Source organism: Mastomys coucha, unplaced genomic scaffold, assembly GCF_008632895.1.
Source record: "Mastomys coucha isolate ucsf_1 unplaced genomic scaffold, UCSF_Mcou_1 pScaffold13, whole genome shotgun sequence".
NCBI classification, from domain to species: domain Eukaryota; kingdom Metazoa; phylum Chordata; class Mammalia; order Rodentia; family Muridae; genus Mastomys; species Mastomys coucha.
This window is the reverse complement of record NW_022196895.1, coordinates 19,443,363-19,454,158: the sequence shown is the minus strand read 5'-3', so window position 1 is coordinate 19,454,158 and position 10,796 is coordinate 19,443,363. Positions and strand designations below refer to the sequence as shown.

General features: G+C 39.5%; 1 non-coding gene across 1 annotated transcript; it reads right to left on the bottom strand.

Moving 5' to 3' along the window:
* Positions 1-2,603: 2,603 nt before the first annotated feature.
* On the bottom strand, positions 2,604-2,735 carry LOC116087897. The gene has a single exon (XR_004117686.1). It is a non-coding gene; the product is annotated as a small nucleolar RNA SNORA17 (small nucleolar RNA).
* Positions 2,736-10,796: the final 8,061 nt, after the last annotated feature.

Below are 10,796 nucleotides of genomic sequence, written 5' to 3'. Positions count from 1 at the left end.
CATAGATCCTCTAGAATAAAGTTAGGGATGTGCCTTCATGTCCCTGTAGACCTCCTGTGCTCACCCATACTTACATGTTTTGTGAAGCAAATGGAATAAAATGACAATGTACAATTCATCCTCCCACTTATTTATGGATGGTATATTCTTTTGTTGTTGAATATTATGTATTTTTTTATATATTCTGGGTATTAGTCCCCTGTAGTCCCCTGTAAGATGAATAGCTGAAAAACATTTTTTCTCCCATCCTGTATGCTAAGCAACTGTTTATTTATTTTTTGGCAGAAGGTTTCAGCTTCTTGTAATCCTAGGTTTTGTTTCTTTCCACTATTTCCTAAACATCAAAGTCCTACTTAGAAAGTTATTGAATATGCTAAGATCTTTTTTTATATCCTAAGATCTTAAAGTGTTTCCCCAATTTCTTCCTCATATACTTGTATACCATGTGACACCCCTCAAAACTTATAAGGTTACTTAAAATATTATGAGATTTTTGTGTATGTGACTTTTGTTACTGAATTGGGAGATTACCAAGTGCAAACTTTGTAGATGACAATTTCATGTGTCAGAGATCAGACTCACCTGTTAGTCTACAAGCTGTGGGACTTATATTAAGTTCTTTGATTTGGTTTGAGTTGATTTTTGTGCAGGCTGAGGATAGGAATCTAGGGTTTTTTTTTTTTTCTATACTTAGATATCCAGTTATTCTCAGCATCATTTGTTTTGCAACTTTCTACTGGTTCTTTGTGAATTTCACATCATCCACTCTAATCCCTACCACACACCCATACCTGCCCTCCACCCTTGCAACCTCTCCCCAAACAGAGACAAAAAAAAATCTCATTGTGGAAGCTATAGTGTGTCATAGTATGTCCCACAGATACCCTTTCGACCACTTGCCTTTGCTTGCAAATGTTCATTGCCACGACGAGTTGTTCTGCTAGGCCTCTGGCTTCTGCTACTCTGTCAAAAGTGAAAACTTCCTGCGATCCTCTCAGATCTCCTGTTGTTGGCCTGTGTCATGGGGATACTGTTTTGGTTCTATAGGACCCTTCATGCACTCAGCCATTCATGGATGGGGTAGGTGTTCAGGTGGGTCAATTCAAATCCCTGGATCTGGGCCTGAATGATATCTGAGCTGGTCAGCCTCCCTGTTCTCATGCCCTCAAGGGCCAGCTCACCAGCAACCTCCTCACCAGGGTCAGTTCTACCCTGCTGCTTGGGTGAGGTGTAAGGTCTGCTCTCCTGAGCATTGCAGTCAGTGAAGTGCAATTCTCCCACTCTCATGACCCTGAGAGGCCATCTCTCCTATTTGCCTTAAGTAGCAAGGAACAAGGGAGGGGAAATGGCCACTGCCCAGCAGACAAGAGGAAGGGCCAGCTCTCCTGTTCTCACACCCTCAGGGGTGGCTCAACACGGCCCCTCCCACCATCAGGGTCAGGTCTACTGTGCTACTCAGATGAGGCACAGAGTCAGCTCTCCTGCTTTTATGACCCTGTTTGGCCTGTCTGCTGCTGGTGACATCTCTTTCTTGCCCATGTCACCACAAGGCAGACAAGTGGCCATCTCTCCCATGTTCAAGTCCTAAGGGCTGGCTCATCCATGCCCATGTCATCAGGGCCAGCTGGGAGAGGTACAGGGCCTGCTCTCCCAAGTGCTGCAGCTAGCGAGAGGCAGGAACAACTCTCCTGCCCTCATGATCCCAGGGCCAGGTCTTCCACCTGCCATAGGTGGTAAGGAACAAAAGAAGAGAAGGCTATCTCTCTACACCACTGCATGAGAAATGAATGACCAGGCCAGTACTCCGGTGTTCATATCCTTGGGGTAGGCTCACCTGCAATGCCCACAATGTGTGGGGCTCAGTCTCCCAAGTACTGTAGCCAGCTAGGAGTCAGGTCAGATCTCCTGTTCTCATGCACCCAGAGCCAGCTATCCCACAATGCCTAGGTGAGGGATTCGGCCAATTCTGCACAGCCCTCAGACATCCACATGTCCTCAGGCAGCAGCCCAGGCCAGGGACCATTCACCTGGCCTTCAGTGGTAATGGTCTCTTGCTGCTGCAGGGCCACCAACCCAGAAACGACCCCTAGTGGCAACACAGGCTGAGACCCAACCATGTTCCCAGGTGGAAATCATGGGCTACTCATGCCAGGCTGATCATCATTACCCTTGAGTTTCCAGCGCTACCTCTCTTTATTGTGCCCACATCCTTCTATTTCTCTTTCCCTTCCATTTCTCTACTACTTGTTCTCTCCTCTTACTAGTACCCAGGGTCTCTGAGTGTCTGGGGTCACCTCAGGCGTGGTCTCAGGAGTGTCATACCCTGCTTGGGCAGAGGTCATCTTGAGTATGGTCTGCTCCTCTCTTTGCAGGCCCGGGCAGCTCCATTCTGGTAGTTGTCTCAGACTCCCTCTGCCTGAACTCACCAGAGTGGTTCCTTGTGAAGGTCAAGGATCATCTATCTAGGGTTCACTCCCACCTGAGGCCCATGGTACTAGATGGAGTTCTTCTAGTCTCCAGCTCGTTCTCTGCCCTGGGAGCTCTTGTGGACCTGAATGGCATTGGACCGGTGGTGGTCTCAGGCCTACTTTTGTTTCTCAGGGAATTTTAGGCTACTAATCATCCAGAAGTTCATAGGTCAAAACTCTGAGCATAGATTTAACTGCTCTCCTCTCTGCCACCTACTGATGCACGGGAAACATGGCAGCCACACCTGCAAATCCTCAAGGAGCAGTATCGGATCACTTTTTATTGTTGCTGCTTGAAACAAGGTTTCCTTATATTGTTCAGGCTAGCCTGAACTGGAGTCCTCCTGCCTGGGCCTATTGGTAGCTGGCATCATTTGCTCTAAAGAGATAGTCTTTTTTCCAAGGCATATATTTTTCATCTTTTGAAGTAATCAGGTGGATATAGCATATGGTCTTATTTCTGGGCTCTCCATACTATCTCCCTGGTCAGTACTTCTGGTGAAAGTACCAGAGTGTCTTTGTACAATGGATCTGTGGTATAACTTTAGTTCACCCATAGGGTACCCTTAGCATTTCTTCATCATTTTTTTTCTCTTTAAGGTTATTGTGGTTGTTTGGGCAGGGGGAATTTTGGTCTTCTATGTGAGTTTGGGGATTGCATTTTGTACCTCTGAAAAAGAAACCAATTGTAATTTTGATGTGACTGGCACTTTACAAAGCAATACAAAATATCGTAGTTCTTAGACAAATGAGTATCAAAACGACATTGACAGCTTATCTCATCATGGTTAAAATGGCTGTTACCAAGAAGTGAAGGTGTGAACAGTGATACAAAGAATAGGGAATGCTTAACTGCTATTGATGGGACTTCAAATTAGTGTACACACTGAGAAAAATCAATACAGAAAATTAAAAAAGAAAACTGAAACAAGGACTGGAGAAACAGCTCTGTGGTTAAGAACTCAGTTCTTAGCATCAATGTCAAATAGCTCACAACTGCCTACAACTTCAGCTCCAGATGATCAATGCCCTTCGCTAGCCTTTGTACTCAATCCCCTGACCATACACACACACACACACACACACACACACACACACACACACACACACACACACACATACATACACACTAAATAAATAAATAAAAGCAATTCTTTAAATGTATTAAAAGCTAAAATCTATATGCTTGTAACAACAATGAATGAAAAAAGAGGCCATGAATTTGAAAGAGAACAGGAGGTATATATAGAAAGTTTCTAAAGAAGGAAATGAAAGGGGATAGATGATGCAATTACATTACAACCTTAAAAGTAAAAATTACAAGCTGGGCGGTGGTGGCGCATGTCTTTAATCCCAGCACTTGGGAGGCAGAGGCAGGCGGATTTCTGAGTTCGAGGCCAGCCTGGTCTACAGAGTGAGTTCCGGGACAGCCAGGGCTACACAGAGAAACCCTGTCTCGAAAAACCAAAAAACCAAAAAACCAAAACCAAAAAAATTACAATAATATAAATTATAATATAACTACCCTTTGATCTGGTGATACCAGTCCTAGGTTGCTAGTGAACGGAATTCAGGTAGTAAACAATAGAGGTACAGGGAAACATGTTTTCGCAGTACTGTTCAGTCACAATAGCCCTATCACAGGCTTGCCCTAGGTGTCTGTAGCTGAATGGGTAGATAATGATAATGTGGTACATGTACACAAAGGAGAGTTACTCAGCAATTACAAAACGCAAAGTCATATTCTTTGTAGGAAAATGGATGGAACTAGAAATCACCATGTTAAACAAAATCAACCAGACTTAGAGTACAAATATTGGCCTGGCAGTGGTGGCGCATGCCTTTAACCCCAGCACTTGGGAGGCAGAGACAGGTGGATTTCTGAGTTCCTGGCCAGCCTGGTCTACAGAGTGAGTTCCAGGACAGCCAGGGCTATACAGAGAAACTCTGTCTTGAAAACAAACAAACAACAACAACAAAGAAACCCAAACAAACAAAATACAGGTATCAATAGGTGTTTGTCGTGTAGACTCTTAAAAAAAAAAAAAACAACTGAAAGCAGAAGGATGGCTGTGGAGCAGACAGGAAGTCAGCAAGAGGGGCAGACATCTTGGGTCCTTGGAGGATATAGCTAATATATGCTAAATATAAATATATACAATATAAACTATAAATATATAAACTATACATATGAAAATGTCATACTGAAACTTGATTTTGTTCAACTTACATGTGCTAATAAAGAAACTTCCCTTAAAATCACAAAATATTCACAATTGTATAGAAATCACTAAAAGTATACACACAAGACTAAAAAATAGCATCGAAGTCTGTGCTGTGGCTAATGTACATAGGCTTCTAGAGCATTTATTTATTTATTTATTGCTTAGAACAAAACAATTTTATTTATATTTTAATATCTATAAGGTCTTCCATAATAAAACAAGGTAATATTAGGTTTAGTTTTACAAAAATAAAAGACTCATTTGATGATTTTCCAACAAAATGAGAAAAATGTTTTTTATAAATCTATATAAAAATATATAGGGAGGTGAACTTTTCAAGATTTTTAGATTATTCTCTCTTTTACTGTTTTGTCATATAAATGTATGTGCTTGTAAAAAATGGACTTTCATACATTTCTAACAATTCTTTGTTTGTTTTGGTTTGGTTTGGTTTTTTTTGAGACAGGGATTCTCTGTGTAGTCCTGGCTGTCCTGGAACTCACTCTGTAGACCAGGCTGGCCGGGAACTCAGAAATCTACCTGCCTCTGCCTCCAAAGTGCTGGGATTAAAGGCATGCACCACCACTGCCTGTTCTAAAAATTCTTGAGGTAGAATTGTTAGAAACTCATTAGTATTAAGAATTGGAACAGTGAAGCTGAAAAACCAGCTAGATAATATGATTTATGTGTATGAGGGATTGTTGGCAAGCATGTATGTGCATCATGTACTGGGATGGATGTATACTCACACGGGGACTACGAACACTGGAAGAGGAATTCAGATTCTCTGAACCTGTAATTACCCATGGCTGTAAGGAACTGATCGTGGATCCTCCACAAGCACAGAAAGAGATCTTAAACTGCCGAACTATCTTTCCAGCTCTATCAGTGAAATATTCAAGTTGAAATCTTCAACTTGGACTAGAGATAAGAAATAAGATCAGAATTCAAGCAAAATTCTCTTGCCTGCATACAATTTTTCTCTTGAATAAATCTGCTAGAAAGGCTTTTTAAGTTTTTAACAAATTGCATTTAAAGTGCTTTGAATTTAAAAATCAAACAATTATGAGAACACACTATTTAATCAATGTAACAATAATAATTCTTAAGATACTCATAAATTGAATTATACAAACAGAAAATGTAGAAAACCAGAAATAAAGGGACCACAGAAAGAGGTCCATTGTTCACATCAGAAAGCACATTAAACACGAATGATTCCAGTGATTCAGCTCTTAACAAGGTAATTATGGCATTGACAAGCTCAAGGAGAATTCAGAATGTAAGAGAGACACTGGGCAAATTTCCCACTAGATTCTCAAAATTGCCAAAACCTCTGCATGCCAAGTCCAGTAATTAAATGAGGCAAGGTTTGCAGAGAATGTTTAAAGGATCCCAGCATAAGGTGCTATAAACAATGAGGACATTAACAAATTGCTAGTGTTTATCCCAGAGAAGACGTGGTGTAAGGGGTAAGACTGTCATGTTGCCAGAAAATAAAGTCCTCTGTCAATACAAAACATTTTTCTTTTTAAAATGAATTGAGTATTTTGTATTTTGATCATATTCAATCTCTTATTCAGATCCATAACCCATTCCCTACTCATTTACCATTACGTCTTAATTTTTTAAGACCAATTTGTGCTGCCCAGATTTGTGACCTCCCCCTGGAGACAACTTAACAGTGCTATACCCAGAGAAGACCACCTCTCCCTCTTCCAGCAGCTAACAACTGCCACTATCTTCAAGGCTAGGGCTAGGATTCTCTTCTAAACCCTTTCTCCACGCTGGGATTTAGTCTGGCTTGGGCTGGGACAGGTTTTGTATGTGCTGCTGTAACTGTTGTGAGTTCCAATGTGCAGCTACCCTGCTGTGTCCTGATGATCATGTTTCCTTGGCGTCATCCCTGGCTCTTACACTCTGCTCACTCATGCACAATGATCCCTGAGGCTTGGGTGGAAGAAGTGTGTGGTGTATATCCTCTCCATACGGCTGAGAATTCAGTAGTCTCTTACTCTCTGCACTTTGGCCAGTTGTATAAATCATTACGTTAATCATCATCTATTGCAAATAGAATCTTCTCAAATAAAAGTTGAGAAATGCATTTATTTAAGACTATAGTGGTAAGGTTCCTTTTTTAGGCAAAGTGAAACACCTTTATAATGGAAACAATACTTGATTTAAGAGCCAAACAAGTGCGGAGAAAATCATGGCTTTATTAGTAACTGCTTGACTTGAGAAGTGAATTGGTGTTTCCTAGCTGTTTCATATGTAAAATAGGAATAAGATATAAATTCACTGTAAGGCATAGTAAGTGAGATAAATAGATGTAAGTAAAATAACAAATTACCTGATAGAGAAGAACAGAGTCCAGAGAAACAAATAACCCTATTAAAAAATGGGGCATAGAACTAATCAAAGAATTCTCAACTAACTAATACCAAATGGCTGAGAAGCACCTAAAGAAATGTTCAACATCCTTAGTCATCAGGGAAATGCAAATCAAAACAACCCTGAGATTCCACCTCACACCAGTCAGCATTCTAAGATCAAAAACTCAGGTGACAGCAGATGCTGGAGTGGTTGTGGAGAAAGAAGAACACCCCTTCATTGCTGATGGAATTCCAAGCTGGTACAACCACTCTGGAAATCAGTTTGGCAGTTCCTCCGGAAATTGGACATAGTACTACCAGAGGACCCAGCTATACCACTCCTGGGCATGTATCCATAAGATACTCCAACATGTAATAAGGACACATGCTCCACTATTTATAAAAAAGCAGCCTTATTTATAATAGCTAGAAACTGGAAACAACCCAGATGTCCCTCAACAGAGAAATGAATACAGAAAATGTGGTACATCCACATAATGGAGTAATACTTAGCTATTAAAAACAATGAATTTATGAAATTCTTGGGGAAATGGATGGACCTGGAGAATATCATCCTGAGTGAGGTAACCCAATCACAAAAGAACACACATGGTTTGCACTCTCTGATAAGTGGATATTAGCCTAGAAGAGAGGAACACACCAAGTACAAACCACAAACCATAAGAAATTCAAGAAGAAGGAAGACCAAAGTATGGATATTTCGTTCCTTCTTAAAAGGGGGAACAAAATACCCACGGAAGTAGTTGTACAGACTAACGATGGAGCAAAGACTAAAGTAAGGACAATTCAGAGACTGTTCCACCTGGGAATCCTTCCCATATTCAATCATCAAATGTAGACACTATTGTGGATACCAGCAAGTGCTGGATGACAGGAGCCTGATATAGCTGTCTCCTGAGAGGCTCTGACAGCACCCGACTAATACAGAAGTAGAGACTCACAGCCATCCATTGAACTGAGTTCAGGGTCCCCAATGAAGTTGCTAGAGAAAGGACCCAAGGAGCTGAAGGGTTTGCAGACCCTTAGGAAGAACAACAATATGAACTAACTAGTACTCTCAGAGCTCCCAGGGACTAAAACTCCAACCAAAGAGTGCACATGGAGGAACTCAGGGCTCCAGCAGCATGTGTATAACAGAGGATGGCTAAGTCAGTCATCAATGGGAGGAGAGGAACTTGGTCCTGTGAAGGTTCTATGCCCCAATATAGGGGAATGCCAGAGCCAGTAAACAGGAGGGGGTGGGATGGTAAGCAGGGGGAGGAGGGAGGGAACAGGGGATTGGTTTAATTTTTTTTTATTTTATTTTTTTCTTTTTCTTTTTCTTTTTCTTTTTCTTTTTCTTTTCTTTTCTTTTTATTTTTGAGGGGAACCTGGGAAAGGAGATATTGTAAATAAAGAAACCATCTAATAAAAAAAGAAAACATGGCAAAAAGACCAATGACACACTTACAAAGCTGGATGATGACATTGGCATTTTATGATATCCCTTCGTTGTGTTAAGAATTTATTTCTGAATCTTCACTGCATAAGGTCAGATCTTTACTACAATTCCTGGTGTGTGACCATCAGCTAGTTGTTTAAATTCTCTCACTTTTGTTATCAGATAAACTCAGACTGGTCTTTCCAATTACATAGGGATTGTGTTAGTTAATACGGAAAATACTTATAATTGTTCAAAGAGTAATTCTTTCTTTGTTTAATAGCTTTTATTAGTTAGGATCTTGTTATGGAGACCAGGCTGGACATGTCCTCCCAAGTATTGGTGTGACAGTCATGTGCCTCCTTCTTTATTTCAGAAATGAGTGCTTGATTTTTCTTCCCTTCCCCTTTTCCTTTCTAATAGTTTGCTCATACTACCATTCATTCCTCACCCTTGTCCTTACATTTAGATAAAGTTTAAAAGCAATATTTTATAATCTGATTTGTAATTGTTGATTTGGAATCACTTCAAATAATGAGTCTTTAATGATTTGTTCATGTATCAAGTCTTCCTATCTTTCCTTACATTCAACACTTTCTAATTACCCAGAGCTGACAATCTTCATCTATAATTTTTTGTGAGGAATATAGTTAATTTCAATCACCACCACTATCCTACCACCAGCAACAGCATCATGACCATTCTAACAAAATATGCACACCTACTATACTTAGAATGTTTACTAGGCTAAGAAATTGTGGTTGTTTAACCAGTTATTAAGGATGGAGTTAGCAGTGAACAAATTGTTGTTTGGCAGGCAAGATTTCATGTGTAATGTGATTTTTAAAAAGCTTGGTAAGTGGCATGCAGCATCATGAGGTGCTTTAGTATTTTCATTTCATTGATTTCAGAATCCTCTATCCATGATAAAATCGTGTTCTAAATAAATCCATTGATTTCAGCAATAAATGCTAAGTAGGAAAAAGGGTTCATAAAAATATGAAACAAATCTCAGATCTAGATATTTCTCAAATGAAAGGTTTTTCTAAGAATGCACGTGTTCTAGGAAATACTGAATGTACAATAAACACAAAAATATGACAGTGTTCAATGAAGTCTTTATTATAATAACTCTGAACTAAGATTGATACTGCAAGCTACAAATAATGCCAACATTGTCAAAGTTTGTGGCACTGTATACTACTAATCACATATCTTTAATCACATGGTGGGTATGGAAGTGCATGCTGGAAATCCCAGCTTCCAGGAGGATGAGGCAGGAGGATTGCTGCAAGTTCTAAGTTAGGCTGAGTCAGATAGTAAATACCATCCCTGTCAGTGATGGTATATAGTGCCCCTAAATAAATTTTACTCAGTATTTGGAGAACAATTAGACACCTTGTAAGTTTGAAAATGTTTTAGTTTTTTTTTAAATTTGTTTTTTGAGACAGGGTTTCTCTGTATAGCCCTGGTTGTCCTGGAACTCACTCTGTAAACAAGGCTGGTCTTGAACTCAGAAATCTGCCTGCCTTTGCCTCCCAAGTGCTGGGATTAAAGGCATGAGCCACCACTGTCCAGCTCAGTTTTACAATTCATCTCAAATACTTGGAGAAACACTTGTATATGTGTGATAATAAGAAATTATATGAATTTTTCAGCAGGTTCCTTTGTGCAGTCAGCAATTTATGTTCAAATAAGGAAATGTAGATGTAGTGTCATGGTATATTTATAAGGTAGGATGTTCATACAAGGTTCAGAAAAAAGATTCCATTATCCACAACATGGAAAGATCTTGAAATGTTAAGAAAAATTAAAGTTTCAGAATGCTACACTGTGACATTTTGGTAAATATAAAATGATATTAAATATATTGGTAACAGTTGTATATATGTGTTGGAAGTATAAAATTATAAACTGTTTATATCGTAAAACTTGAGAGTTTATTTTGATGGAAAAGATGCCACATAAACTGAGCCTAATGGAGAAAATGGATAATTTATCAATTTGCCCTATGTTTTATTTTCCCACATAGTAACAAAAATCATCTATGTTGCTATAGGATGGATAGGAAATATCCCTCAAAGGCTCATGTTTTGCCCTTGGTTCTTAGATGTAGAAGCTTTAATATCCCATTTGGGGATAATACATTCTTTTTTTTTTTTAATATTTCCTATATTTGATTTATTTATCTGAAGATATACATTAAACTCAGGGCTTTGTACTTCTTTTTTTTTTCCTTTTAGATATTTTCTTTATTTACATGTAAATTTCTCCATTCCCAGTTTCCCCT